This window comes from Mus musculus, chromosome 8 (genome assembly GCF_000001635.26).
Source record: "Mus musculus strain C57BL/6J chromosome 8, GRCm38.p6 C57BL/6J".
Lineage (NCBI taxonomy): Eukaryota > Metazoa > Chordata > Mammalia > Rodentia > Muridae > Mus > Mus musculus.
In genome coordinates this window covers 39,681,803-39,708,825 of record NC_000074.6, presented here as the reverse complement: position 1 = coordinate 39,708,825, position 27,023 = coordinate 39,681,803, and the positions used below count along the sequence as shown (strand labels likewise).

Below are 27,023 nucleotides of genomic sequence, written 5' to 3'. Positions count from 1 at the left end.
GACAGTGTCCACAGGCACAACAAAAACTTCTAGGAAAATGAGGTACCTCACAAATGTAGCTACATTCCTGTTAGAGTTTGAAATGCAACTTGTATTCTATTTTAAACAGTCTTTTCATGGCATGAAAATCTGTTCTCATGTAAGAAAAAGTGTTTATGTCCAGCACAACCACATGACACTCAACTTTACTTTTCTACAAGGCATGTGGAGAGGAAGGCATTAAATCAAGTGTTTTCATTCATTCATTGATATGCAATCTCATGAATGATATCTTTATAATCCAACTAAAATGTTATCTGGAATGTTGTTGCATAGGAAGGTTTTGAAATCCAAGCAAATTTGTTTACTCTATAGAGGGCTAACTGTCATAAAAGGTATGCACACATTTACATTACTTACAACTGTTATGATGTACAGGAGCTTTGTGAAACAGATCGCATATCATATTACATTGACTTACACATGAATCACATCCACTTGACTTTCTCACACTTACTAGGTTGCCTGGGGTGCTGAAGATGCATTTCTTTTTTTATTAAATGTTGACTTGATATGCATTGTTAATTCTAAACTATGTAGAGACCTGGTAAAATGCAAAAGAAAGTTGATCTGATTTGCATAGATCTTTCATCTTACCTGATCTAAATGGATCTCTCAAACAAATGCAGTTCTTTCTGTTTATTGAACAGCACAGAAAATATGGTATAAAAAGAGAATGAGATTTTTTTAAATCGTTTTTTAAATTTTTATTTATTTATTATTTATTTGTTTTGTCAATCTTGCCAGGAGTCTCACAAGGGAGGAAATTGTTGTATGCCATATTGACTCAGAATAGCCCACAAAGCCAAAATCAGATTTTTTTTTTTGTCAATCTATAACCATATGTTATTTTCAACATTTTTCTTTGTCTGAGGGAGGGTGTTGTTTTCAATCTCATGCTGTTTTCAGTGAATGACCTTGGGCTATCTACCACATCTTACACATACATACACTGTTCTGAATCAGAGGCATGACTGGGTCAAAAGGAAAATAAGTATAGTACATCATGGAGGCTAAAGCATAGTTACGTTGATTACAATGCATCAGTTTTCTTAAAGGTAATTTATTTCTGAATGGGTCAAAACCACAGTATTTAAAGGAGAATGAAATCCTTGTTATGAATGATATGAAAACACACTATTAACTTGGTGGCTGGTTGGATGAAGGCCGATTTGTCAAGACAAGCTTCTAACAGCATTTCTCTCAGGAGTCATAAACGTGTTCATGGTCACTCTTCAGGTTCAGAAACAAATTTTCTATTATCTTCTAAGCCTTTTACGAGGTCTTGCCATGTTTCATTAACATTTCTTTGCTTTGGTAGAACATCTGTCACAGTATTTGTAACTTCTTTGTCATTAACTTACATCCTGTGACTGTTGTATTATGTACTATGGAAATATTTGGAGTGACCAACTCTGAAAAAGTAGATAAAGTTAGAATTGATAACAAAGTAATGATAAACATATACAGAAGAGATTAGAAGCCCAATAAAAGAAGACAGGCTATGGTGTCTAACAGGAGGCAAATGTAAATTGATTTTTCTGTTTACCTAAATATAGTTACTGTTATTTTTTTCCCTTCTTCCCAAAGATCTATCCTCAAAACAGGAAACATCTGATGGTTACAAACTATGCTCTTCTGCCTGTTACTCTTGTGCCCCAGCTTCTTTGCATACATTAAATTTAGAATCTTATGAAATCTAACAATATGTCTTACCTTGTAGCCTTCTGAGGCTCCTTTTGCCCACCCAGTCTAAAGTAAATTCATCTCACCGGCAATGCAGCAAGGGCTCCAAATACGTTTTCCATTTTCCTTCCACACATTAGCAAACGTTCTTATTTCGTTGTGTAAATGTATCACATTTTCTGTATCCATTCTTCTGTTGAGGGACATCTGGGTTCTTTCCAGCTTTTGGCTGTAAGTGGATATTATTAGCCCAGAAACTTAGAATACCCATGATACAATTTGCAAAGCAACATGAAACTCAAGAAGAAGGAAGACCAAAATGTACATACTTCTCCCCTTCTTAGACCTGGGAACAAAATACCCATGGAAGGAGTTACAGAGACAAAGTTTGGAGCTGAGATGAAAGGATGGACTATCCAGAGACTGCCCCACCTTGGGATCCATTCCATAATCAGCCACCAAACACAGACACTATTGCATATGCCAGCAAGATTTTGCTGAAAGGACCCTGATATAGCTGTCTCTCATGAGGCTATGCCAGTGCCTGGCAAACACAGAAGTGGATGCTCACAGTCATCTATTGGATGGAACACAGGACCACCAATGGAGGAGCTAGAAAAAGTACCCAAGGAGCTGAAGGGGTCTGCAACCCCATAGGTGTAACAACAATATGAATTAACCAGTACCCCTAGAGCTCGTGTCTCCAGCTGCATATGTAGCAGAAGATGACCTAGTCATTGGGAAGAGAGGCCCCTTGGTCTTGCAAACTTTATATGCCTCAGTACAGGGGAATGCCAGGGCCCAGAAGTGGGAGAGCAGGGTTGGGGGAGGATATAGGGGACTTTCAGGATAGCATTTGAAATGTAAATGAAGAAAATACCTAATAAAAATTTGGAAAAAAATTTTTTTAAAAAGTTCTTATCTCAAGGAAATTAAAAAAAAAAAAAAGATTTACTGCTAACACAAAGGCTAATTTCCAGGAATGCATTTGTAGATAATCTCCCTTATCACAGGCTTGTTTTGTGCTTATAAAACTCTTCTGTTATTTTTTTTTCTTATCAGCTACATCACAGCTGTAACCCCTGACTCACAGTACTGTGCTAAGCAGGCTTCTTTTACATAATTTACTTTGGCAATTGTTTTGCATCAAAAGACATGTAAGAATTGAAAGACAGATCATGAGAACATGTGTACGTAGAACATGTATCTTCCCAAAGTCATAGAAACAAGTATCCATGTGAGACAAAAAAAAAAAAAAGTGAGAGTTACAAAGTCAACTTTTTGAGTTGATAGAGACACAAATGAAGGTTGTAATGCAACCAAATATTACACTTGAGAATATATTATTTTTTCTTTAAATGTTCATAGCAGAAATACTTTCTTTATAGACTTCTTAAAGATTCAAATGAGTTAATATACTTTGTATAAGCATAACATCTGAATTTATAGATATAACATAAATTTTGTCTATTTTGCTTGTTTAAGTTGTAGCTTAGAACCATAACAATGGTTACTTATAAAGAAGAGTACTAACCATAACTTACTCTAAGTAATAAGCATTACGTGCTATTACATATCAATCATACATTTAATAGGCATTTTGAATGGCTATGGTAATTAAGATTTGGGTACAAATGTTTTATTCATTCACATATTCATTACATATATCTCCATATGCTCAATCTTATTTTCATTATAATTAACTATGATGTACCTACCAATTTAGTACGACTTTGGTTATGTCCATTAAATAAGTTTAACACTGTTCACAACAATTACTATTTTATTAAAAAGTGATTAGGTGATAAAAAAAACTTAGCATGATCATAAAAGACATCATTAGGATTTAAATAAAATTATTCAGGATGTAAGTATCATTGTTTTGAAAAATCACCCAGCAGACTTGTGTGTTTTATCTCAGTGGGACAGCATGGTTCAGTATGCATAACCTTCATCTCCAGCATAAAATCAAAAGAATAAGAGAGTAATAAAAACAAATAAGGAAAGAACACTAAGCTGAAATTAACTGACCTTATAATAATCTTTTTTTTTTTTGGAAACATAATTGAAGCAGATGTAAGTGAGCATGAAGAAACTTAAATGCTCTACAGTGAACAAAGAAATAATTCTAAGAATGTTATTGTAAGTACATGTATATGAATGTGTGTGTGTGTGTGTGTGTGTGTGTGTGTGTAGTATGAATAATCTTTTCTTCAGAGCAGTAAGAATGCATTCTTAGATGGTAGTCATTAAGGAATAAATAATATTAATGAGCACATTCACACTCATTTTCTATGTTAGCTCATTTATTTTTCAAACACACATGTTTTAGTTATCATATTTTGGGTAATTGAGCTAACAAAAATAATGTCATTTTTAGGTAGAAGGATAAATATTTATTTTTGTTTTATATTTTACAGAGCAGGTTTATATTTGAGGTTGAAATTAACAGAAAAAATGTGATAAGCATTTTGATTGTTTTAAACTTTTTCAACTATGTTCTTTTCAAAACATTCCCACCTAAAGTCTCAACAAGATAAAAATTAGCTGCCTTATTCCTAATTTCTTTGACATTTCTTTGTCTTGTTCCTGCACTACTTTCTTCTTTGTTTATTCATACAGAATGCCCTTTTTAATAAATTTTCATTTTTATGTTTCTTTGTTTTAAGAAAGAGGAATTGGGAGTGGGTGAAACCTGATAAAAATACATGTGTGAAATGATTAACATTAAAAATTATTTTTGTAATTATCTTTAATCTTCTTTTTTTATGTTATCCCCCTCCATTTCTACCCTTCGACAGTTCCTCTTCCCATTTTTCCTCCCCCATCTCTAAGAGATGTCCCCATCCCCTCATGCTGCCAGGCCTCCCCATTCCCTGGAACCTCAAGTCTCTCTAAGGCTAGGTGCCTCTTCTCTGAGGCCAGACTAGGCAGTGCTCTGCCTTGGACCAGCTAGTGTATGGTTTGGTTTGTGGCTCAGTGCCTGAGATATCTCAGGGGCCTGGGGTTAGTTGAGACTGCTAGTCTTCCTATGGGGTCGCCCTCCTCCACAACTTATTCCAGCCTTTCCCTAATTCAACCACAGTGGCCCCCAGGTTGAGTCCATTTGTTGGGTGTAAGTATCTGCCTCTGTCTTGGTCATCTGCTTGTTGGGCCTCCCGGAGGCCACCATGCTAGTAGGCTCCTGTCTATTGGTGATTTTATTTACTGACATTACAAATGTTAAGCACACCATAGCATCAGTAATAGTTTTAGGTCTTGGAGCCTCCCCCTGAGATGGATCTCAATTTGGGCGGGTCACTGAACCTCCTTTCCCTCAGTCTCTCAGTCTCTTCTCTATATTTGTCCCTGCAGTTCTTTTAGACAGGAACAATTCTGGGTCAGAGCTTTTGACATGGGATGACAATCCCATCACTCCACCTGATGTGCTGTCTTTCTATTGGAGATAGACTCTACAAGTTCCCTCTCTCCACTATTGGACATGTTCTACTTAGATGTGCCTTTTCTGTTTAACCATCCTGTCCAGGATCCTATTGTAACTGTATCCTCTGCACTTAGTTCCTGGATATCCTATCATGCCTTCAGGTCTGTTTTCTATTTTTTTCATAATCTCTAACTGCTAACTCACATTCCATCAGCCAGGGGATCCATCATCAAACTGTTCAGAAACTCTGTGTTCTCTGGCAATGTCTGTGCCTGTGTCCTCTCCATTGCTTGGTAGCTATTTTTCTCTTGAGTCTTGCTTTCTTGTTTTTTTTGGGTTTTTGTGGGTTTTGTTTGTTTGTTTGTTTTGTTTTGTTTTGTTTTGTTTTTTTGACACACAGATATTTGAACATGTTGGCTCAAAGTTTACATGCTAATGAGAAACTCTCTGGTGTGTTCTCTCCAATAGATGATACCTATTCATTTTAGTAAGAGTCTAAGTATGTCACTTAAATCACTGAAAAAGGAAAATGACAGCACACTGAAGAACCTGAAGAAACATAGTTTCCTCCTTGAAGAACCATAGGATACTGTGAAAGTTCAGGACTGGTGCTCAAGTAAGATGCTTGGCCCATTTGACACAAGAAACAGAATTTGAATTTAAGTATTATACATATTGTTTGTTATTAAGCTGTTTTCTAACTTTATTTTTTACAATGATCAAGTATAGTGTTATTTCCATTTGTGTGTGTGTGTGTGTGTGTGTGTGTGTGTGTGTGTGTGTGTATGTGTGTATTTTTGTGTACATGCATGTGATATCATGGAGGAAAAAAGAAGCTAATGTCCTAAGGATTTTCAAGTGTCTATGGTAGAGACTAACTGAAGGTTGATCTGTACTTCATTTGTTAGGGAGAAGCAATTGCCCTTGGTATATAGATATATAAGATCAAGGTTTTATGAACCATTGGCCCCAGGTGGAGAATTGCTCTACAAAGACAAGTCTATAAGATTGATATCCTAATGCCTTTCTTTCATTTGCCCTTTCTCTTTGATTTATTGTGCAGATTATTTTCTATTTTCTTTTATTTTTGAGGTTACAATATAATTGCATAATTTTCTACTCTTTTCTCCATAGCATGCCCTTATACACATCTTGCTCTATTTCAAATTCATCTCTTTTATAAATTGTTGTTACATATATGTATACGAATATAGATAAATGTTCCTAAATATATCTTGCATAGTCTGTATCATGTTACTTCTATGAATGTTTTCAGGGTTGATGATTTGGTATTAGGTAAACAATTGGTGTGTTCTTCCATGGGGAGGACTATTTCTTCCAGTATCTGCTTTTCTTAGTTGCCTGTGGTTCTTTTGTAGGGTTGAAGTATCCTGGACTTTCCCTGTCCATGTTTAACATGTCTAACTGTTGTTCTTGATCAGATCAAGTTTAGGCAGTTGTGTTGCTGAGAACTTATTGATGTAATTTTTGGCATTTCTAGAGACACATTCTCACATCAATCTCCCTGTTCATCTGGTTCTTTCTTTCATCTGGTTCATCTTTCTGCCTCCTCTTCTGCATTGTTTCCTGAACCTTAGGTACAGCAAGAGTATTTTGAAGATGTAGCCACTGCTACTACGTACCCCAACTCTGTTTTGTAATTGGTTGTAGTTTTCTAAAGTGGTCTCCATCTGTTGCAAAGAAACATTTCCTTGATGAGGGGTATATCTGTAGGCATAAAGATAAATATTTATAATATAACTAGGAAATGGGTTGGTTTAGTTAAGTGATGTATGTGGGTTTTCCTTCAAGATCCATGGTTTTATTAGTACTACGCATTTGGCTAGGATTCCAGAACCAAGAATAGTATCCATCTGGTTGAGCAATTCTTAGTCCACTTAGAGATCTGTTGTTTACCATCAAGGCATCCAGGCCACTACTGCACCCTTTGTGTTGTTACTCCACACTAAATAGTTGTGATTCTTGGATGTAGCTGGTTACATTGTTTCCTTCCTTTGAAATGTTAAAAGCTAGTCCTCAGGGAGCAGGCAGTCATATCAGTTCCAAGCCAGGACCCCATGTCTGAAATGAATAGTGTCTTCAGCAACAGACTTACCTTCCACCTCTGGAGGACAACCAAGGTCAACAATAATAGTCTGCAATATCTTCAAATTCTCTTGAACAACCCTGTCCAATGGGTCAAAGGTAGGCTTCTGATGCCAGGTGTGTGGGATTTTGTAAGGTATCTTCCTACATGAGCTTATATGTAGTATGTTGTTTTTTTTTTAATTTTAGGTAGTTAATAGTATGATCTGTTATGATTTTTCAGCCATCTTTACTGTTATTTTACCTTCTTTATTCTCTATTAACTCCCCTTTCTCTCCCTAATAAGAGCTCTCCATCATTTTCTCAGATCAGATTACCTGTACCTTGTCATTTCCCTCTCTATTGTTTAAGTCTCCTCCCCTGCTCATGGTCCTTTTTCACTTCCTTGGTCTGCAGTTACACCAGGATACGTATCCACACCTATAACATTCGAGCTCAGAGCCTCCAAAGAGAAAGAACATGCAACGTATGTTTTTCTTTGTTACTTCATATAGCCTTTTCTGGTTCCATCCATTTACTTGCAAAGATCATTATTTCATTTTTCTGTACAGATAAATAGAATTCCATAGTGCGGAGGCACCACATCTTCATTATTCTATCATCAGCTGAAAGGCATTTATGCTGTTTCCATTTCTTATCTATAGTAAATAGAACAGCAATGCACATGGTTGATCCAACATGGATTCAGATCTTTGTGAGTATGCCAGGGCACAGTATACCTCAGTCATAATGTTCACCGTCCCTACAAACGAAATCCGAGTCAAAACAACTTTGAGATTTAGTCATACCCTCCTCAGAATAGCAAAAATCAGTAAAACAACTGACAATACATTAGGAGAGGGGGTTGTGTGGGAAAAGAAACTCTCATTCCCTCTTCCTAGGATTTCAGACTGGTGCAGACACTGTGAAAATCAGTGTAGAGAATTCTAAAAAAGCTATAAATAAATCCATGATTTTTTTTATTTTGGGTTTTTTGTTTGTTTGTTTGTTTTTTAATAACAACTTGAGTCAAGCTAGAATCATCTGAGAGTAGAGAACCTTAATTGAGAAATTGCTTTCATAAGATTGGACTATCAGCAAGCTTGTAGGGCATTTTCTTACTAAGTGATTTTGTTGGAAGGACACGCCCATTGTGGGTGGTGTCCTAGATGGTGTTCCTGGATTATGTAAGAAAACAGACTGATAAGACCATAAGGAATAATAGTGATCAGCACACCTCCGTGATCTCTGCATCAGCTCCTGCCACCAGATTCCTGTTCTAACTACCCTTATTGATGAACAGTGATATGGATGTATAACCTAAATAAATCCTTCCCTTCCCAGCATGATTTTGGCCTGGGTGTTTCAACAAAGCCATAGAAACCCTATTTAGCAGGAACATCTACTTATGTTACTGGTGCTGAGATACATATATCTTAACAGTACACTAAGGACGAACAGAAAGTGAGTCTTATATTGACCACAGAAAACTAACATTTATATTTCACTGTGATAGGGTCCACCTTTCCCTGGAAGCTTTGGAACACATTGTGGTTTGTCAGAACTGTGAGTACTAACATTTGACAGAAAACTACAGCATCATCTTATAATCCATGACAACCACATAATCTACCCAGAAAGTGATGAGGGTCTTGAACTATATTTTACATTGAAGTCAGGAGAGATGGAGGAACAGTTCACGAGAAGCGAGAATGTGAAAGAGTTTCTACAACGTGCTCATTTGGGAAACTTTAACTTAAATTTAGTTTTAATACTATTGAGTTTATGTTCAATGACATACTTACTGATTTTATTTCTTTGTAGTTTTCCCTTTTAAGGCAATAAAATGCAGAAGCAGCATTTCATAGATTATCTAAGAGAAAAACAGTATTTATAGGACTCTGTAGAGATTTTCAAATCATCCATCCTGTTTTTAATTTTCCAAAGTTTTAAAGATATTAGTTTTCCAATACACATCACATCTTGTTAAAAGAAACAGTTTAATAAGAATACATTATCTCCTTCTCTAAGGAATAGTAATAAAGGAAATGCATGTTAAGTGTATTTGAGAGTAAAATAAATAATGCAATCTCTCAGCAAAGGAAGAAAGTGGAAAATATATATTTTATACTTGTTTGGAACACCATGTTGAGTAAGATGTAGAATATTCTTTAATTTTTAAAATAAATGTTTCTTTATGTTAAAAGTCCCACCCGTGGCATAGCAATAGCATATTAACTTCTATTCGTGTGTTAGTCACCTACTCCTGGTCATCAAGTCTACCCTGAGACTCCATTAGAGAAAACTGATTTCTACCTTTGTCAGTGGGTGTCAACTGGAGATATCTTTTTGGTTAGCAGTGGGACCTCCCAAACTCACATGTTCACTTCCCCCTCTCAATGCCAAAACCTCATCTGTCTTGAACCTGTGTAGGTTTTGTGCATATTAACTAGCATCTCATCTAGACCTAGTGATTATAGTATGACAGCTGTCTCATGAAAAAAAAAAGGAGGGGGGGGCATGGTCCTTACAGAATAAGTTGTTGTATATAAGATGCATAGGGGGAATACATCCGGGGTGTTCCATCAACAGAAAAAAAAATGACCTTAGCTGACCAGAGAAAAGAGTGAAGAAAAATTAGATCACAAGTACAGAAGTAGTTACAGATCATGCATGTTATAGCAAACCATCATAGAGAGCTTGCTTTCCATTCTGAGAAAGGAAGTCATTGGAAGATTTTTGAACAAAGAATTTCTATGATTGAACTTTTTACTTTGTCATGTCATCACTGGAAATTTGGTTCAACAATTCAACTTTACAAGCAAAGACCAACCTCCCATTGGTTTTCACCAATCGAAACCAATATTAAAAGATAACGCACTCATAAAACTAAAACCATGGTTATCATATAACCCATTGTACCACCCCTAAGTAATTCCTCAAGAACTCTAGGTTAAGGTATCCTAGAAATCCCCTGCATGTCAATAATTTTTTACAGAATTATTCATAATAGTTATGTAACCAGCTTAGGTGTCCAACAACAGAGAAGAGAAATTTTAAAATTCAGTTTATTGCAATTATGCTCACCTACTTTTTGACAGGTGCTAAACATGTACAGTAAAAGAAAGAGAGCTTTTTTAATCTTTAGTCTTGAGATAACTGGATGTCTACACATATGTATTAGTCAAGGTTCTCTAGAGTAACAAAAAGTATGATATATATATATATATATATATATATATATATATATAAACATGTTACACATTATATGTATGTTATATGATGTTATATCTTATATAATGTTGTATATTATGTGTGTATTATGTGTTATATGTTATATGTAAAGGGGATTTATTAGAATGACTTCTAGGCTATGATCTAGCTAATCTAACAAATGCTGCATTTAAATAGAAGTTCCAAGGATACCATACTTGGCATTTAGCTTTTTTTAAATAGCCCAAACCTTCAAGGAAGAGCTTTTTCTCAGCCATGCTGGGCACCTCCTTTCCAAATCTTGTGTTCAGTAGAAATATCTGGGTTTTTATAAATATTTTTGCTAACCTCATCATTTTGGTTATTCCTTGTTTGCCTTATCATTCCTCTCCAGAAGAAAAGGTTGGTTCTTTCTGACTCTATTGGCTTTTCATCAGAAATAGATGAGAAAACACTAATGTGAAGCTATCAAACACCATGCTTGCATTTTTAAAGAAATAAGACTGGAAATTACCGGGAAACATCTTCTGTGATGGGTAGTGTCCACAGGGCTAGAAGCTGATATACAGTATGCCAAGGGTGAAGAGAAAAGTGATCAATGACCTTATTCAGCTCTTAACTTTATGAACTATAATACCCATGTCTTACAGTAAACTGCAATACTGTGTTCATTTGTGCAATAGTGTCATGACTATTACAATACTAGCCAAACATGCTCTTTATTCAAAGCTTATTTCATAGGATGAAACCCATTCATGCTACTGTAAACCCTCTCAAAATTTATTGCAACAGGTTATAGCCACTTGAAGAAAATATTATCTGTTGTTTAGTGTACCTAATGCAACAACATACTGGTGTGTGTGTGTGTGTGTGTGTGTGTGTGTGTGTGTGTGTGTGTGTGTGCCAGGAGACAAGGGTAAAGCCTATGAAATGCCATAAAAACAAAGACTTTGCAATTACCAACTTCCAATGTAAGGATGATTCACTGGGACCTGTCAACAAGTAGGCAAGAATTAAGAAGGGGATAAGAGGCCTCTGTCAATTACAAGGATGTTTTATGTAGATAGACTCATGGAAAAGAGGAGTCATAGCCTTCAGTTGTATACCCACTGGTGATTCTCCAGGATACCATGGATAATATTGAATCACATACTTGCACATGTATCCTTGGTTAAAATACATGAGTTGCACAACAAAACTGAAATTCATGAATATAACAAAGTAAGAAGTAGCCAGAAAGGGAGTTGGGTAAAGACAGGAGGGGGATAGAGACAGTGTGGGGAAGAGCAGCCAGAATGAATTATATATGTGCATAAAATTGTCATGGAACTCAGTTAACGAAAAATGTGATTATATATACAATATATACTCGAGAACTAAAGAATGCAATTGAAGATAATCACATCATGCAAATCACTAAGCAAATTAAGCTAGCCAGTATTAGAAAGGCTGATTTGTGGTTTCTAGATTTTATATATCTACATAAAATACTGGAATAATGGCAATGGAGAAAAAAGATATGGGGTACAGAAGGGACTATGCTCTTCCTACAATACAAACATTTATAAAAACAATGTTATGCAACATAATCCATATGAATATACACAAATACTACTATGTTAAACAAGCCTTGAAGTACAAAGTCACATGGTCTGCAGTGATTTGGACTTGGGATGAGTCAAAATCTGGTATATGCAAATTAAAACTATGTAATATTTTTAATAAAGAAGTTGTTTTCCTTAAAATTGTTAACATCGTCTTTTTACACATACATCAACTATAAAGCTGTATATATCATATATAAAAATAAAAAGAGTAAAGTTTTAGTAAAGTAAATTTGCACTATTTTCAGTCTGTGAAGATGTTATTGGTTTTTATACCCTCTGGAGAAATGGTTGCACATCTCAGAAGAAGATGAATAAAATAATCTTTGCAGATGCTTACAAGTAATGATATAAAATAATTAAAATGCTTGTTAATAAGAGTCTAACTAGATGGTTAAATTTTGAGAAAGAATAATAATTATCATAACAGACAGAGTGGATTGAGGTGGGTGTGGAAGCAATAATTTGAACCTCAGCTTGAGAGGTGCAGATAGGAAGAGTAGGACTTTGAAATGAGGCCACGATCGTGAGTCATTATCTCAAAAGAAGGAGGGGAAGAGAGAGGAAGAAGATAGCAAGGAAGAATGAATTGCAGTTATAGACGGTAATTGTAGATGGGTATAGAAAGAAAATATTAATAGAAAATAAAAATTATCACAGAATTCACAAAATAACATTTATTTATTTGTTATGAATAAACTAGGTGAAATAAATACTGTAAAAATTAAGGTGAAAAACAACTATTGTACAATTATTGCTAAAAAGTTTAAATTACAAACTAGGCTTGGCTCCATGAAGACAAAAGAGAGGTTAATGGGGCAAGATGGCGCATGTAAAAAGCCTAAAAGATAATGATAAATTCTATTTCTGAACTTGAATAATAGCCATGCACATGTATGTTAATTCTCAATCTTATATACTCGCCTCATAAATTAAAAATGTTAGCCTTTCTTAGATGCTAAGAGATTCAGAGAACACTGAAAAGGGTGGCAAATATGTAAGAGCTGGTAGGGAAGAGGTAGTTCTGTGAAATGCTATTCTCTAGACGTGAGGTGGCTGTTGCTTATATAAAACTCACAGAAGAGTGGTTAATGATACAAGATCTTCACAAAAGGAAGCCAGTCAACAATTTTAGCACAGATGGTATAAGGATGCCATTCCTGGCTGAGAACCTGTTTTTAGTTGATGGCTTATGCATGGGAGGCAATCACTTGTCTTTGGTAAAATGTGGCCACTGGTAGGGTTACACAGACTCCAGTGGAGGGCGACAAACCATTGTGCATTTGAAGAGCACTAATTTGACTATAGACTCTAAATTTGAAGAGGAGAAGAGAGGAGAGGAGAGGAGAGGAGAGGAGAGGAGAGGAGAGGAGAGGAGAGGAGAGGAGAGGAGAGGAGAGGGAGTTGTGAAGGAAATACGGTGAGAGAAACCTGAGGAAAATGGGAGAGTGGTGCATGGATATGTTCAAGCATGAAATGTTCAAAGAATAAAATAATAATAATATTTTTATTTTATTTATTTTTAGTGGTTATTTATTTATTTAATACCCTTCCCAGTTTTCCTTCCTCAAACCCCCTATGTCATCCCCACCACTCCTGCTTCTATGAGTGTGCTCCCCCATTTATCCTCCCCCTCTTACCTCACTGCACTAGCATTCTCCTACATTTGGGCATCGAGCCTTCACATGACCAAGGACCTCCCCTCCCATTGTTGCCATATAAGGCCATCCTCTGATACCTATGCAGCTGGAGCCATGAGTTTGTGGTTTAGTCCTTGGGAGCTTGGGGCGAGGGGGTCTGGTTGGTTGATATTGTTATTCTTCCTGTGGGGTTGCAAACCCCTTCAGCTCCTTCAGTCCTTCCCCAACTCCTCCATTGAAGTCTCTGTGATTTTTAAAATCCCCTTCAGATGAAGAGATGCTCAGCAATTTGCTGCACAAGACTGATGACTGTATAGTTCAGATTCCAACACCTACATTAAAAGCTGGTAATTTCCCCAGACATGCCTGTGTTCCTATTACTGGGTTGAAGTTTGCTGCAGCTCCCAAAAATCAGACTATTAAAAAAGGAAACCAAACCAACCAAACAAACAAAAACTTCACATTACATAGAATAAAGATTTTGCCCCTCTCTCAGTGGGGAAGGAACTATGTGAGAGACACATATTCTGGTTTCCTTTCCATAGCTGGGAAAAAATACTGACCAAACCTAACATGGGCCAGGGGAGGATTTATTTGCCTTAAAAATCTCAATTATTGTCTTTTATAGTGGGAAATTGAGATAAGAAATCAGAGCAGAAAACTAAAAGAATGTATCTTACAGGCTTGTTCTCCATGACTTATTAATGGCTTATTTTATTTGCTTATTATGTGACCCATGGTTATTTGCTCAGGGTTGACTATTTCCACAGTGGGATAGGCTCTTTTACACCAATCATTAATAATAATAATAATAATAATAATAATAATAATAATAATAATGCCTACAGATAAGCCAACAGACCAATCTAATGGAGGCAAGTCCTCATTTGACATTCCCTCTTCCAGGTGATGCTAGTTTGTGTCAAGTTGACGAAAGCATATCACACTCCTTCCTTTGGACTCTTCACATGTGCAAAGAAATACATACACACACACACATCACACACACACGCATGCACACACACACACACACACACACACACACGCACGCACACACACCATGCATACAGATACTTTAAGCATATAAAAATACTAATTTGTGTTCATCTCCTACTTTATAAAATAGAAACAATTCTTTATAAATCTGCTAACTGTCATGAGTCATAATGAATTTAATTCACACATAGGTCAGTTCATTATCGTATGTAATCTTCATTTCACATAGATACTCATTGTCATATTTAGTTTTGTCAAGATCATTTTTATTTCATGTCCATGCATGTGTGCCTAAACATATGTGTATGTACATGCCTAGTGTCCACAGATAGAAAAGTTTAAGTCCAGCCTAGTGGAACTGGATTTTGGCATGTTGGTGAGTCACAGTTTCACAAAGTCATGAAAGGGACCAAACTCATGTCCTTTGCAAGAGAACCCAAGAGACTAGGGTGCTCTGAACCCTAGTCAACATTCAAGTTCCTTTTAGACATGTTTACAAGAGTTGTGATTTATATTACTCTATTAAATCACGTATTCCAGCTTGTTATATAATATGCTTTACAATGTCTGAAGTGCATTCACCAAACCTCCTTGTGTAACAAATGTCTAGCTAGCATCTCAGTAGGCTTGTAATGAATTTCCTTGTTCTAATGTGTATATGAGTGAAGGGGTATAAACACTGTGCAGTGCATTCATCTTATAATTCCTCACAGTTTGTGGCCCTGTGTAGGGTTTTAAGAATCAAATATCATAATATTTGTCATATTTTGTGTGTTTCCATCCTCATCCTATAATCATACCGCAGCTCAAGTTGAAATGTATGTGGTTTATACAGATCCTGCTGAGAAAAGCGCTATATTATCCAGCCACATGCTCATTTGTTCAGCAGGTCTGTGAAGAATAATCAGCTTGCTTTAGGCTGTGATGCTGTAGCTAACCATGCAGTGGCTCTGCATTTAGGGAGATATTTGTAGCACAGAAGAAATTTAAATCTAAACAATTGAATTAAGATGAAAAGTTCATTTAGGGCAATGTTTTAAAAAGAAAAACCAATGAAACTTAAAAACAAAAAAATATTTAAGGGTAGGAAGAATTATTTTGATAAAATGATCAGAAATGTCAACAACAGGGTCATCTACAGAAGAGTACTACAGCAGACCTTCTCCTTGTTCTCTGTTCTCCCCAAAAAAATCCCTCAGTCTTGCCCCTAGTGCTACAACTCATCCTCAAATGCAGCCTTTCCTCACCTCTGTCCACATCTCCTGTGTATCCCCCAGAACATCCTCTCCCACTTAATGCTATACCCAGTCCCAGCTCCAGCAGGCACCCTCTGCTCAACCACAGGTCATGACTGCCAGAAACTAGGTAGGCTACCTGCAGACCTTTTAGTTTTTATTTCTCCAGAACCAACCCCTAGTCTCTTCCCTAATGCTGCAAAAACCACCAGCCGTATGTTTCTCTCACTTCTGCCCACATCTCCTGTGGATACCTTCCCCAACTTGTTGCTTTGTCCCAGAACCAAACTCCAGCAAGCATCCCTATCCGTGCTAATGCAAAGGCCACTTCTCCCAGGGCTACAAGTAGGCTAAAGGTAGACCCACGAATCTTCAATAAATGGTACTGGTCAAACTGGAGGTCTGCTTATAGAAAAAATGCAAAAATTTCCATATTTATCACAAAACTCAAGTCAAAGTGGATCAAAAACATCAACATAAAACCAGATACACTGAACCTGGTGGAAGATAAAATGGCGAACAACACAGCAAACAACTTCCTGAACAGAACACTGATAACACAGGCACCAAGATCAACAATTAATAATGGGACCCCATGAAACTGAAAAGATTCTTTAAGGCAAAGGATGCTGTCAATTGGATAAAATGAATCCTACAGAATGGGGAAAGATTTTCACAAATTGCACATCTGATAGAGGACTGATATCCAAACATATAAAGTGTTCAAAAGACTAGATATTATTTAAAAAATTTCAGTTTAAAAATGGTCCACAGATCTACATGGAATATTCTCACTAGAGGAATCTCACGTGGCTGATAAACATTTAAAGAAATGTTCAACATTCTAGCCATTAGGGGAATGCAAATCAAAATTACTTTGAGATTCCATCTTACACCTGTTAGAATGGCCAACAGTGCAGTGTAACCTTCCTGAACTCTAAGTGACCCTAATAGGGATCTCACCTGGCCATCTCTTGGAGCCAAATGAGGGCTTCAGTGGTAGGATGTGTTGGCATGTAGTCGAGGCTCTGCTCCACAGTCGCCTGGCAATAGCCAGATATGTCTGACTCACTATGAAAGGGATTGTTTGCCCCCTCTTCACTCTCTTGCTCTCTCTTTTTTTTCTTCAGTTTTTTTATTAGATATCTTCTTCACTTTACATTTCAAATGCTATTCTGAAAGTCCCCTATACCCTCCCCCTGCCCTGCTCCCCTCCTACCCACTCCCGCTTCCTGGCCCTAGCTTTCCCCTGTACTGAGGCATATAAAGTTTGTAAGACCAAGGGGCCTCTGTTCCCAATGATGGCTGAGTAGGCCATCTTCTGCTACATGCAGCTAGAGACATGAGTTCTGAGGGTACTGGTTAGTTCATATTGTTGTTCCACCTATAGGGTTGCAGACCCCTTCAGCTCCTTGGGTACTTTCTCTAGCTCCTCCATTGGAGGCCCTGCCTTCCATCCAATAGATGACTGTGAGCATCCAGTTCTGTATTTGCCATGCACTGACCTAGCCTCACACGATACAGCTATATCAGGGTCCTTTCAGCAAAACCTTGCGGGCATATGCAATAGTGTCTGCTTTTGCTGGTGGGATTGCAAGCTTGTACAACCACTCTGGAAATCAGTCTGGCAGTTTCTCAGAAAATTGGACATAGTATTACTGGAAGATCCCGCAATACCTCTCCTGGGCATATACCCAGAAGATGTTCCAATTGGTAATAAGGACACATGCTCCACTGTGTTCATAGCAGTCTTATTTATAATAGCCAGAATCTGGAAAGAACCCAGATGTCCCTCAATAGAGGAATGGATACAGAAAATGTGTTACATTTACACAGTGGACTACTACTCAGCTATTAAAAACAATGAATTTATGAAATTCTTGGGCAAATGGATGTATCTGGAGGATATCATCCTGAGTGAGGTAACCCAATCTCTTGCTCTCTTGCTCTTGCTCTGTCCTCTTGTTGCTGCACCTCCCCTCTCCCTATCTTAGTTCTATTCCTGCACAAACATCATGACCAAGAAGCAAGTTGGGGAGGAAAGGGTTTATTTGGCTTACACTTCCATACTGCTGTTCATCACCAAAAAAGTCAGGACTGGAACTCAAGCAGGTCAGGAAGCAGGAGCTGATGCAGAGGCCATGGAGGGATATTCTTTACTGGCTTGCTTCTCCTGGCTTGCTCAGCCTGCTCTCTTATAGAGCCCAAGACTACCAGCCCAGAGATGGTCCTACCCACAAGGGGCCTTTCCCCCTTGATCACTAATTGGGAAAATGCCTTACAGTTGTATCTCATGGAGGCATTTCCTCAACTGAGCTCCTTTCTCTGTGATAACTCTAGCTGTGTTAAGTTGACACAAAACTAGCCAGTACACTCCCATTCCCCACTTCTCTCCAAGGGGTCATGATCTGCCTTTATTCCTTTCCTCCTTCTCCTCCTCTTCCTCCTCCTTGTTCCTCTCTCTCTCTCTCTCTCTCTCTCTCTCTCTCTCTCTCTCTCTCTCTCTCTCTCTCTCTCTCTCTCTCTCTCTTCCTTCTCCATTCCCTAAGTAAACTCTATTCTCTGTTATACCATCATGTGGAGCTGGTCCCTTGAGGGGGGTGGAGAAGGGATGTCTCAGCATGAGATCACAGAGGCACCTCTTTCCCCTACACCTTACTGCTCCTCCACCATACATATACCTAGTTTCTCTTTCTTTTTATAAAATACAACAGGATACATTCTGTAGAGGGCCAAGAGGGTCCCATGGAAATTCCCAAACAAAACAATCTGCTTCTGAGGCAAAACTGACAGCTGGGCTCCATTGCTGGGAACAACACCCATACATCTCATTGAACCTGAAGAAGTCAAGTGGTGCCTACAGGGAACCCTCACCCCTACATTGTAGTCTCTCTGGTGTTGGAAGGTTCTTTATAGGCTACCAAAAAAAGAAGTGTGGGCACCAACATGTGACCTAGAAACTATCCTACCTGAAAAATGTGCTAAAGTAATGGTGGCAGAGAATTTGCGGAAGGAACCAACCAATGTCTGATTTGACATAAGTCCTACTCCGGGAGAAGCAACCCATCATTAACATCACTTTCGTAACTAGATAGACCGGGGATCTAGGGAAAAATAAACCAACACTACTGGTCGAAAAAAAAAAAAAGATTCCTAATGTCCTAATGATATTCTTTTATAAATCAGTGTCATATGTCAGGAGCCATTTAGGTAAGACTAAGTAAAACAAGTGGCTTTCTGGAGAATGTTCACCATGTTGTATTCTGCAATGGGTGAACTCTAAATTGCTGGACCTTAAGAGATCTCATTTCTGGATTGATTCTTGTTGTTGATATACCTTTCCTGTCATTATTTATTTATTTTATTAGGTATTTTCTTCATTTACATTTCCAATGCTATCCCAAAAGTCCCCCATACCCTCCCCACCCACTCCCCTCCCCACCCACTCCCACTTCTTGGCCCTGGCATTCCCCTGTACTGAAGCATATAAAGTTTGCAAGACCAAAGGGCAAGAATGAATTTATGAAATTCCTAGGCAAATGGATGGACCTGGAAGGCATCATCCTGAGTGAAATAACCCAATCACAAAAGAACTCACATGATATGTACTCATTGATAAATGGGTATTAGCCCAGAAACTTAGAATACCCAAGATACAAGATACAATTTGCAAAACACATGAAACCTTTCCTGTCATTATTAAATAATATAATGATTCCTGGAAATTAGCCTACCCCATTGGATTGATTTTCTGCAGATTAATAAATATATATTCTATTGTAGTAATGCTATGTAGATAAATTGATGATTTCTTAATTTCTAATATGATTCTATAGAATTCCTAAATTTATACAAGTAATTTTGAGCCCTCTATAGTATAAAGACTCCAATTAGAATTCTGTGAACCTTTGTGTGTCATGGGCTAATTGTGCTTGGATGGAAAGCATGCTTGGAACAAATTTACAATCAGGGAAAACATTCCTTTTAGATTAGCTGTGAAACCATCATCTGATAGCTAAAGGTCATAAACTGGGAATGGACAATTTATCAAAGGTATAAGGACAGAAGATAAAATATTGACTGGATTTATCTATACAAAACTTCAAAACTAATGAGACACAGGGCAGATGATTTGCCTCTTGACAAAACTGTGCTAACTTATGACATAAGAATGCTTTAAGCTCATAATGAACTTGTGGATCTAGTGACAGATAATAAATGTTTTTTAGATATGAGAATTAATAGAAACACACGCAAATATTCCTGCTGAAAGTCCTTATTTGATTTATGATGAATATTTGGAATGTAAAGATGCTTGGAAATCCATGTGATCTATTCCCTTGAGAAAGCATAAGAACTAAGAATGATATCAGTAAGAGACAGAGGGCTTCTCTCACTCACCAATAATAACCAACAACAAAAAGAAAGAAAGAAAGAAAGAAAGAAAGAAAGAAAGAAAGAAAGAAAGAAAGAAAGAAAGAAAGGAAGGAAGGAAGGAAGGAAGGAAGGAAGGAAGGAAGGAAGGAAGGAAGGAAAGAAGGAAGGAAGGAAGGAAAGAAGGAAGAAAGCCACTTTCTTTCAGCAATAAAGAGTAGTAGGATTTTTCTTATTTAGGGGCTTTTCCTTATTTAGCAATAAAATATTCTTTCTTTGAACAATAAAGCTTTATCCAGGAGGAATGAGTTCTTTCTGGACTGGGCTTTACTCAATGAAATCTGTTCCTGATGGCTTCTGTTCCATCCACCAAATATATATGCATATGTATAGGTGTATGTATGTAAATGTGCATGAATACTTGTAAAGTTAATGAGGAAGGTGGTCAGACCCAACCAGAATGTATGTGTGTGTCTGTATATATTGCCTCTGGAAGAGTGTTTTATTTACATTTCAGCCATTGCCACTCCCCCCCACACACACACCGCTCCAGGTCCCCCACCCACAATTCTTCCCATTCCCTCTCCCCTTTGCCTCTGAGCATTTGCACCCCCACCCTGCATCCTCCTTCCATGGGGTCTGCAAGTCTCTGCAGGATTGGGCACATCCTCTCAAACTGAGGCCAGACAAGGCAGTCCTCAGCTATATATGAGCTCAGGGGCTGTGGTGGTTTGTATATGCTTTGCCCTGGGAGTGACACTATTGGGAGGTGTGGCCTTGTTAGAGTGCATGTGTCACTGTGGGTGTGGGCTTTAAGACCCTCATCTTAGCTGCCTGGAAGCCAATATTTTGCTAGCAGCCTTCAGATGAAGATGTAGAACTTGAATGTCCTCCTGAGCCATGCCTGCCTGGATGCTGCCTTGCTCCTACCTTGACAATAATGGACTGAACGCATGAACCTTGTAAGCCAACCCCAAATAAATGTCCTTACAAGAGTTGCTTTGGTCATGGTGTCTGTTCACAGCAGTAAAACCCCATCTAAGACAAGGGCCTAGGACTAGCCCTGGTATGATCTTTGGTTGGTGGCTCAGTCTCTGGAAGTTCCCATGGTCCTGGTTAGCTGATATTGCTGGCCTTCCTCTGGGGTTGCCCTCTCCTTCAGCTTTTCCAATCCTTCCCCTAATTCAACCATAGGGATCCCTGACCTCAGTCTAGTGGTTGGCTGTATTTTTCTGGGTCTGTCTCTGTCAGCTGCTGGTAGAGCCTCTCAGAGGACAGCTCTTGTCTGCAAGCACAACAGAGCATCAGTAATCGTGTCAGACTTTGGTGCTCACCCATGGGATGGATCGCAAATTGGGCGAGTCACTAGAAAACTTTTCCTTAAGTCTCTCCTCCATTTTTGTCCCTGCATTTCTTTTAGACAAAAATAATTCTGGGTCAGAAATTTTGATTGTGAAAAATTCCCCCATTTGCAGCCCTGTCTATCTATTGTGATGGTCTCTGTAGGTTTCCACTCCCTATTGTTGAGAATTTTGGCTAAGGTCACCCACATTGAGTCCTGGGAGTATCTCACATTCCAGGTCTCTGGGACATTCTAGAGATCCCCTCAAACCGCCTCCCCCCACAGAAGCTGCATGCTTCCATCTATTCTCCTGATGCTCTGGACTAATATTCCCCCCCATAACTTATCCTGCCCTCTTTTTCCCTCCCCTTCCCTCTCTGGTCCTTATTCCTCCCTCCAGCTACCTACTTGGATTATTTGTTCCCCCTTCTAAGTGAGATTGAAGCATCCTCACTTGTGCATTCCTTCTTGTTAAACTTATTATGGTCTGCAGGATACATCATGGGTCTTCTGTATTTTTGGCTAATATCCACTTATCAGTGACAATAAATGGTGCTGGTCTAACTGGTGGCTTGCATATAGAATTAAAATAGATCCATATATATCACCTTGCACAAACCTCAAGTCCAAATGGATTGAGGACCTCAACATAAAACCAGATACACTGAATCTAATCTAAGAGAAAGTGGCAGAGAGCCTCAAAAGTATTGGCCCAGGAGAAAAATTCCTGAACAGAAAACCAATGGCACAGGCTCTAAGATCAAGAATTGGTAAATGGGACCTCATGGAACTGAAAAGCTTATGTAAGGCAAAGGACACCTTCAATAGGACAAAATGGCAACCTACAGATTGGGAAAAGATCTTCACTAACTCTACATACAATAGAGGGCTAATATCCAAAATATATAAAGAACTCAAAAAGTTAACTTTCTAAAGTACCATATAACCCAATTTTAAAAATGGGCCAGGGCCTAGCAAACACAGAAGTGGATGCTTACAGTCAGCTATTGGATGGATCACAGGGCCCCCAATGGAGGAACTAGAGAAAGTAACCAAGGAGCTAAAGGGATCTGCAACCCTATAGGTGGAAAAACAATATGAACTAACCAGTACCCCCGGAGCTCGAGTCTCTAGCTGCATATGTATCAGAAGATGGTCTAGTCGGCCATCAGTGGAAAGAGAGGCCCATTGGTCGTGCAAACTTTATATGCCTCAGTACAGGGGAACACCAGGACCAAGAAATGGGAGTGGGTGGGTGGGGGAGCATGTGAGGGACTTTTGGGATAGCATTGGAAATGTAAATGAAATAAATACCTAATAAAAAATTTTAAAATGGGGTACAGAACTAAACTGGGAATTCTCAACAGAGAAATCTCGAATGGCTGAGAAGCACTTAAATAAATCAACATCCTTAGTCATGAAAAAAATACAAACCAAAATGACCCTGAGACTCCACCTCACACCAATCAGAATGGCTAAGATCAAACACTGAGGTGACAGCACATGCTGGTGAGGATGTGGAGAAAAAGGAACACTCCTCCATTGCTGGTGGGATTGCAAACTGGTGCAACCATTCTGGAAATCAGTCTAGTGGTTCCTCTGAAAATTGGAAATAGTTCTACCTGAAGACCCAGCTATAACACTATTGGGCATATACCTAAAATATGCCCCACCATGCTACAAGGACATGTGTTTCACTGTGTTTTTAGGAACTTTATTTGTAATAAACAGGAGCTGGAAACACCCTAGATGTCCCACATAGCAGAATGGATATAGAAAATGTGGTTCATTTACACAATGGAATACTATTCAGCTACTTAAAAAAGAGGACATCAAGAATTTTGTAGGCAGTGGATGGAACTAGAAAAGATTATCCTGAGTGAGGTAACCCAGACTCAAAAGGATCATCACTTTCTAAAGCACAGAGCGTTACACAGTAAAAGATCAGCATTTACTAATGCACAGAACAGTAGAAGTTAAATTTCCAGACACCATCAGTCTCTGGCCCCCAGAACAGTAAGAAAGAGTTAAAAGATCAGAGATCTTCAGTCTTTGGCCTTTATCTGATGCCTTGTTCCACCTCAGCTCATTTCTCAGCCATGTAGGCCCCTAATGCCTTATCCAATCATCAAGGCTTCCTGTGTGAGCAGATGAGAACATATACAGAGACCCACAGCCAGACATTAAGCTGAGAGGGTCTAAGTTGGAGATTTCCTCAAATCTGTTCCCACATAGCTCAAGAAATCCTGCTGAAGAGGAGGCACGAAGAGTGTGAGACCTAGGGGGAGTGGTGGAGGAGACCGGCAGAGCAGGAAGCTCTGAACCAATTAAGCAAGACATGTATGAGCTCACCGAGAATGAAGCACCAAGCACAAAGCCTACCCAGGTCTGCACTGGGCTCTCTAGGTACACATTATAGCCATTAGCTTAGTATTTACATGGGGCCCCTAATTGTTAGAACAAGTGAATCTCTGAATCTTGTGTTTGCTCTTGGAACTCTTTTTTTCTTCGGTTGGGTTCAACTTTCATATGATAGTTTCTGCTTCACCCATTATATCTTAATTTGTCTTGTTTTTCCATTATCTTGGAAGCCTATTCTTTTCTAACGAGAGACAGAAAGGGAGTAGATCTGGAGGAGAGGAGAGGTAGGGAGATACTGGGAATAGTAGAGGTATAGGAAACTATAATCAGGGCATATTGTATGATAAAGGAATCTATTTTAAAAAATAGAAAAAGAAGACTACCCTAATGATGATACCAATTGATATGAAAACTTGGATAGAGAAAATCTTACAGGGCTCATGAATGAAGTGCTACAGTTAATAAATGGCTACTGAGGAAGGGAGAACTGATCTTCTCAAGGAAGAAACTTTCTGATAGATTATCCAATTCCAAATAATCAGTCCTAAAGTACTGATCTACAAGCAACAGTAAATGAACTTAGTAGTTATACACATACAACCCCCACAGGCAGAGAGAAAGACACAGAGAGAGAAAAAGATAGGGAGAGAGAGGGGGGAGAGAGAAGAAGAAGAAGAAGAAGAAGAAGAAGAAGAAGAAGAAGAAGAAGAAGAAGAAGAAGAAGAAGAAGAAGAAGAAGAAGAAGAAGAAGAAGAAGAAGAAGGAAGAAGAAGAAGAAAAAGAGGTAAAAGAGGAGACAGAGGAGCCATAATAAATAAATAGATCATTCTTTTGTAAGAGAATTAAGGTATATGAGATATTTATACATATTAAAATTGGTGTGGGGGGAAGTGATAAAAAAACAGTTGTCCTCAGATTTGGGAGAAGAGCAGTACATACAGAGAGAATAGAGAGTTGAAAGAATTGTGAAGTGTATGCATGACTACAGCAGTCTTAACAGCAATAGTCTGAGCAAGGAAGGGACAAAGATACTGGGTCATATCGGTTTATAGACATAGATGTAAATACACATTTCAGTTACAACAGGATGCTCGAATAGTTTGATTCTGAAATGTCCCTCATAACTCCTTGTATTTAAAATCTTCCTAAGAGCCCTTGGCATCACTGGAAGATGGTGAACCCTTAAGAATTGACAAGAGTCCACAAGGTGATTCCACCAGAGGTTCTTTTATCATTGAGAAGAGTTTTTGCTATCCTAGGTTTTTTGTTATTCCACATGAATTTGCAGATTGCCCTTTCTAATTCATTGAAGAATTGAGTTGGAATTTTGATGAGGATTGAATTGAATCTGTAGATTGCTTTTGGCAAGATAGCCATTTTTACTATATTGAGCCTGCCAATCCATAAGCATGGGAGATCTTTCCATCTTCTGAGATCTTCTTTGATTTCTTTCTTCAGAGACTTGAAGCTCTTATCATACAGATCTTTCAGTTCCTTAGTTAGAGTCACACCAAGACACCATTTCATACACCAGCAAGATTTTGCTGAAAGGACCTTGATATAGCTGTCTCTTGTGAGGCTATGCCAGTGCCTGGCAAACACAGAAGTGGATGTTCACAGTCATCTATTGGATGGAACACAGGGTCCCCAATGGAGGAGCTAGAGAATACCCTAGGAGCTAAAGGGGTCTGCAACCCTATAGGTGGAACAACAATATGAACTAACCAGTATCCCCGGAGCTCATGTCTCTAGCTGCATATGTAGCAGAAGATGGTCTAGTCAGCCATCATTGGGAAGACCAAGAGGCATCCCTTGGTCTTGCAAACTTTATATGCCTCAATACAGGGGAATGCCAGGGCCAAGAAGTGGGAGGTGGGGGGGGGGTTAAGGGAGTGGGGGGAAGGATATGGGGGACTTTTGGGATAGCCTTTGAAATGTAAATGAAAAAATACCTAATTAAAAAAAAGAATTGACAAGAACCAGAATGAAGTTATTTAATTTATTAGAGGTATGCCAGGACAAATTATTTCCTTCCTGTCTCTATTTTTTTTTCCTGACCACTATGAGAGGAGAATTGTGCCAACATGTATTCCCAAAATATACCCTGTATAGGCACCAAAGCAATAAATTCAACCGCTTATGTATTGATGCTTCTGAAACCATCAGTCAAAAGAAAGATTATTTTTCTCTGTAGGTTGACTACTACATCAGGTACTTCATTCCAGGGATGAAAGCTAACTAACGCTGATGCCACTGAAGAATTCTGAATAGGGAAATGTGTGCAGAAGACAATAGCGGGACACACAAGAGAAACATTACTGTTGTGATATATTTTAAGGAGAGAAATCAATGACAGTAACAACCCTTGTTTTGTTTCAGTTTGCTGTCATTTTGCATGTTACTCCCAAAATTGTTTTTCTTGCTGGGTGATCAATTTTCTAGTCTTGCTGGTATTCACGTATTCATGCAAAACATTATAAATATTTCTTGAAACACTACACACAAAGCATTTTTTCCACTATATTTTGAAAAGGAGAGTGATTTTTTCATTAGAAGGATTTAGGCATCTCCTCACCTGGATCTAAAGGAGGGCTTTGCATGGGTCCTTCTTTTAATTCTATTCCAGTGCTAGAAGTTTGCGAATTATATTATTTCACATTAAGATGACACATATGAGACGATTCCCAGCCTGCTGCAAGAAATTATCCAAATGGATTATAAATCATCTTTTTATTATCCCCACAGTTGCTACTGAAATGTTTAGATGGAAACAAAGTATCTGAGTCTTTTATTAGGTTGGACAAAAGTGGAAAAACAATAAAATGCCCAGAAAATGTGTCACACAGGAACAATAAAGAGGTGATAAAAATGACTTGGGTTTTGTTATTCATTTTTGATGTTTGGCATCCAGGGCTTAGGAAGCATGCAAGAGGGTCTTCTATAGTAGACAATAAATTATTCAACAACATTGAGTTGTAGGAGTTAAGCACTGAAGTCTTGTGATCTCTCTCTCTCTCTCTCTCT

General features: G+C 38.2%; 1 long non-coding RNA gene across 1 annotated transcript; it reads right to left on the bottom strand.

Moving 5' to 3' along the window:
- Positions 1–750: 750 nt before the first annotated feature.
- Positions 751–26,682, bottom strand: Gm36741. The gene is made up of 4 exons (XR_870388.2): positions 26,575–26,682; positions 9,040–9,107; positions 6,793–6,877; positions 751–1,954 (listed from the first exon to the last, which is right to left on the bottom strand). It is a non-coding gene; the product is annotated as a predicted gene, 36741 (long non-coding RNA).
- Positions 26,683–27,023: the final 341 nt, after the last annotated feature.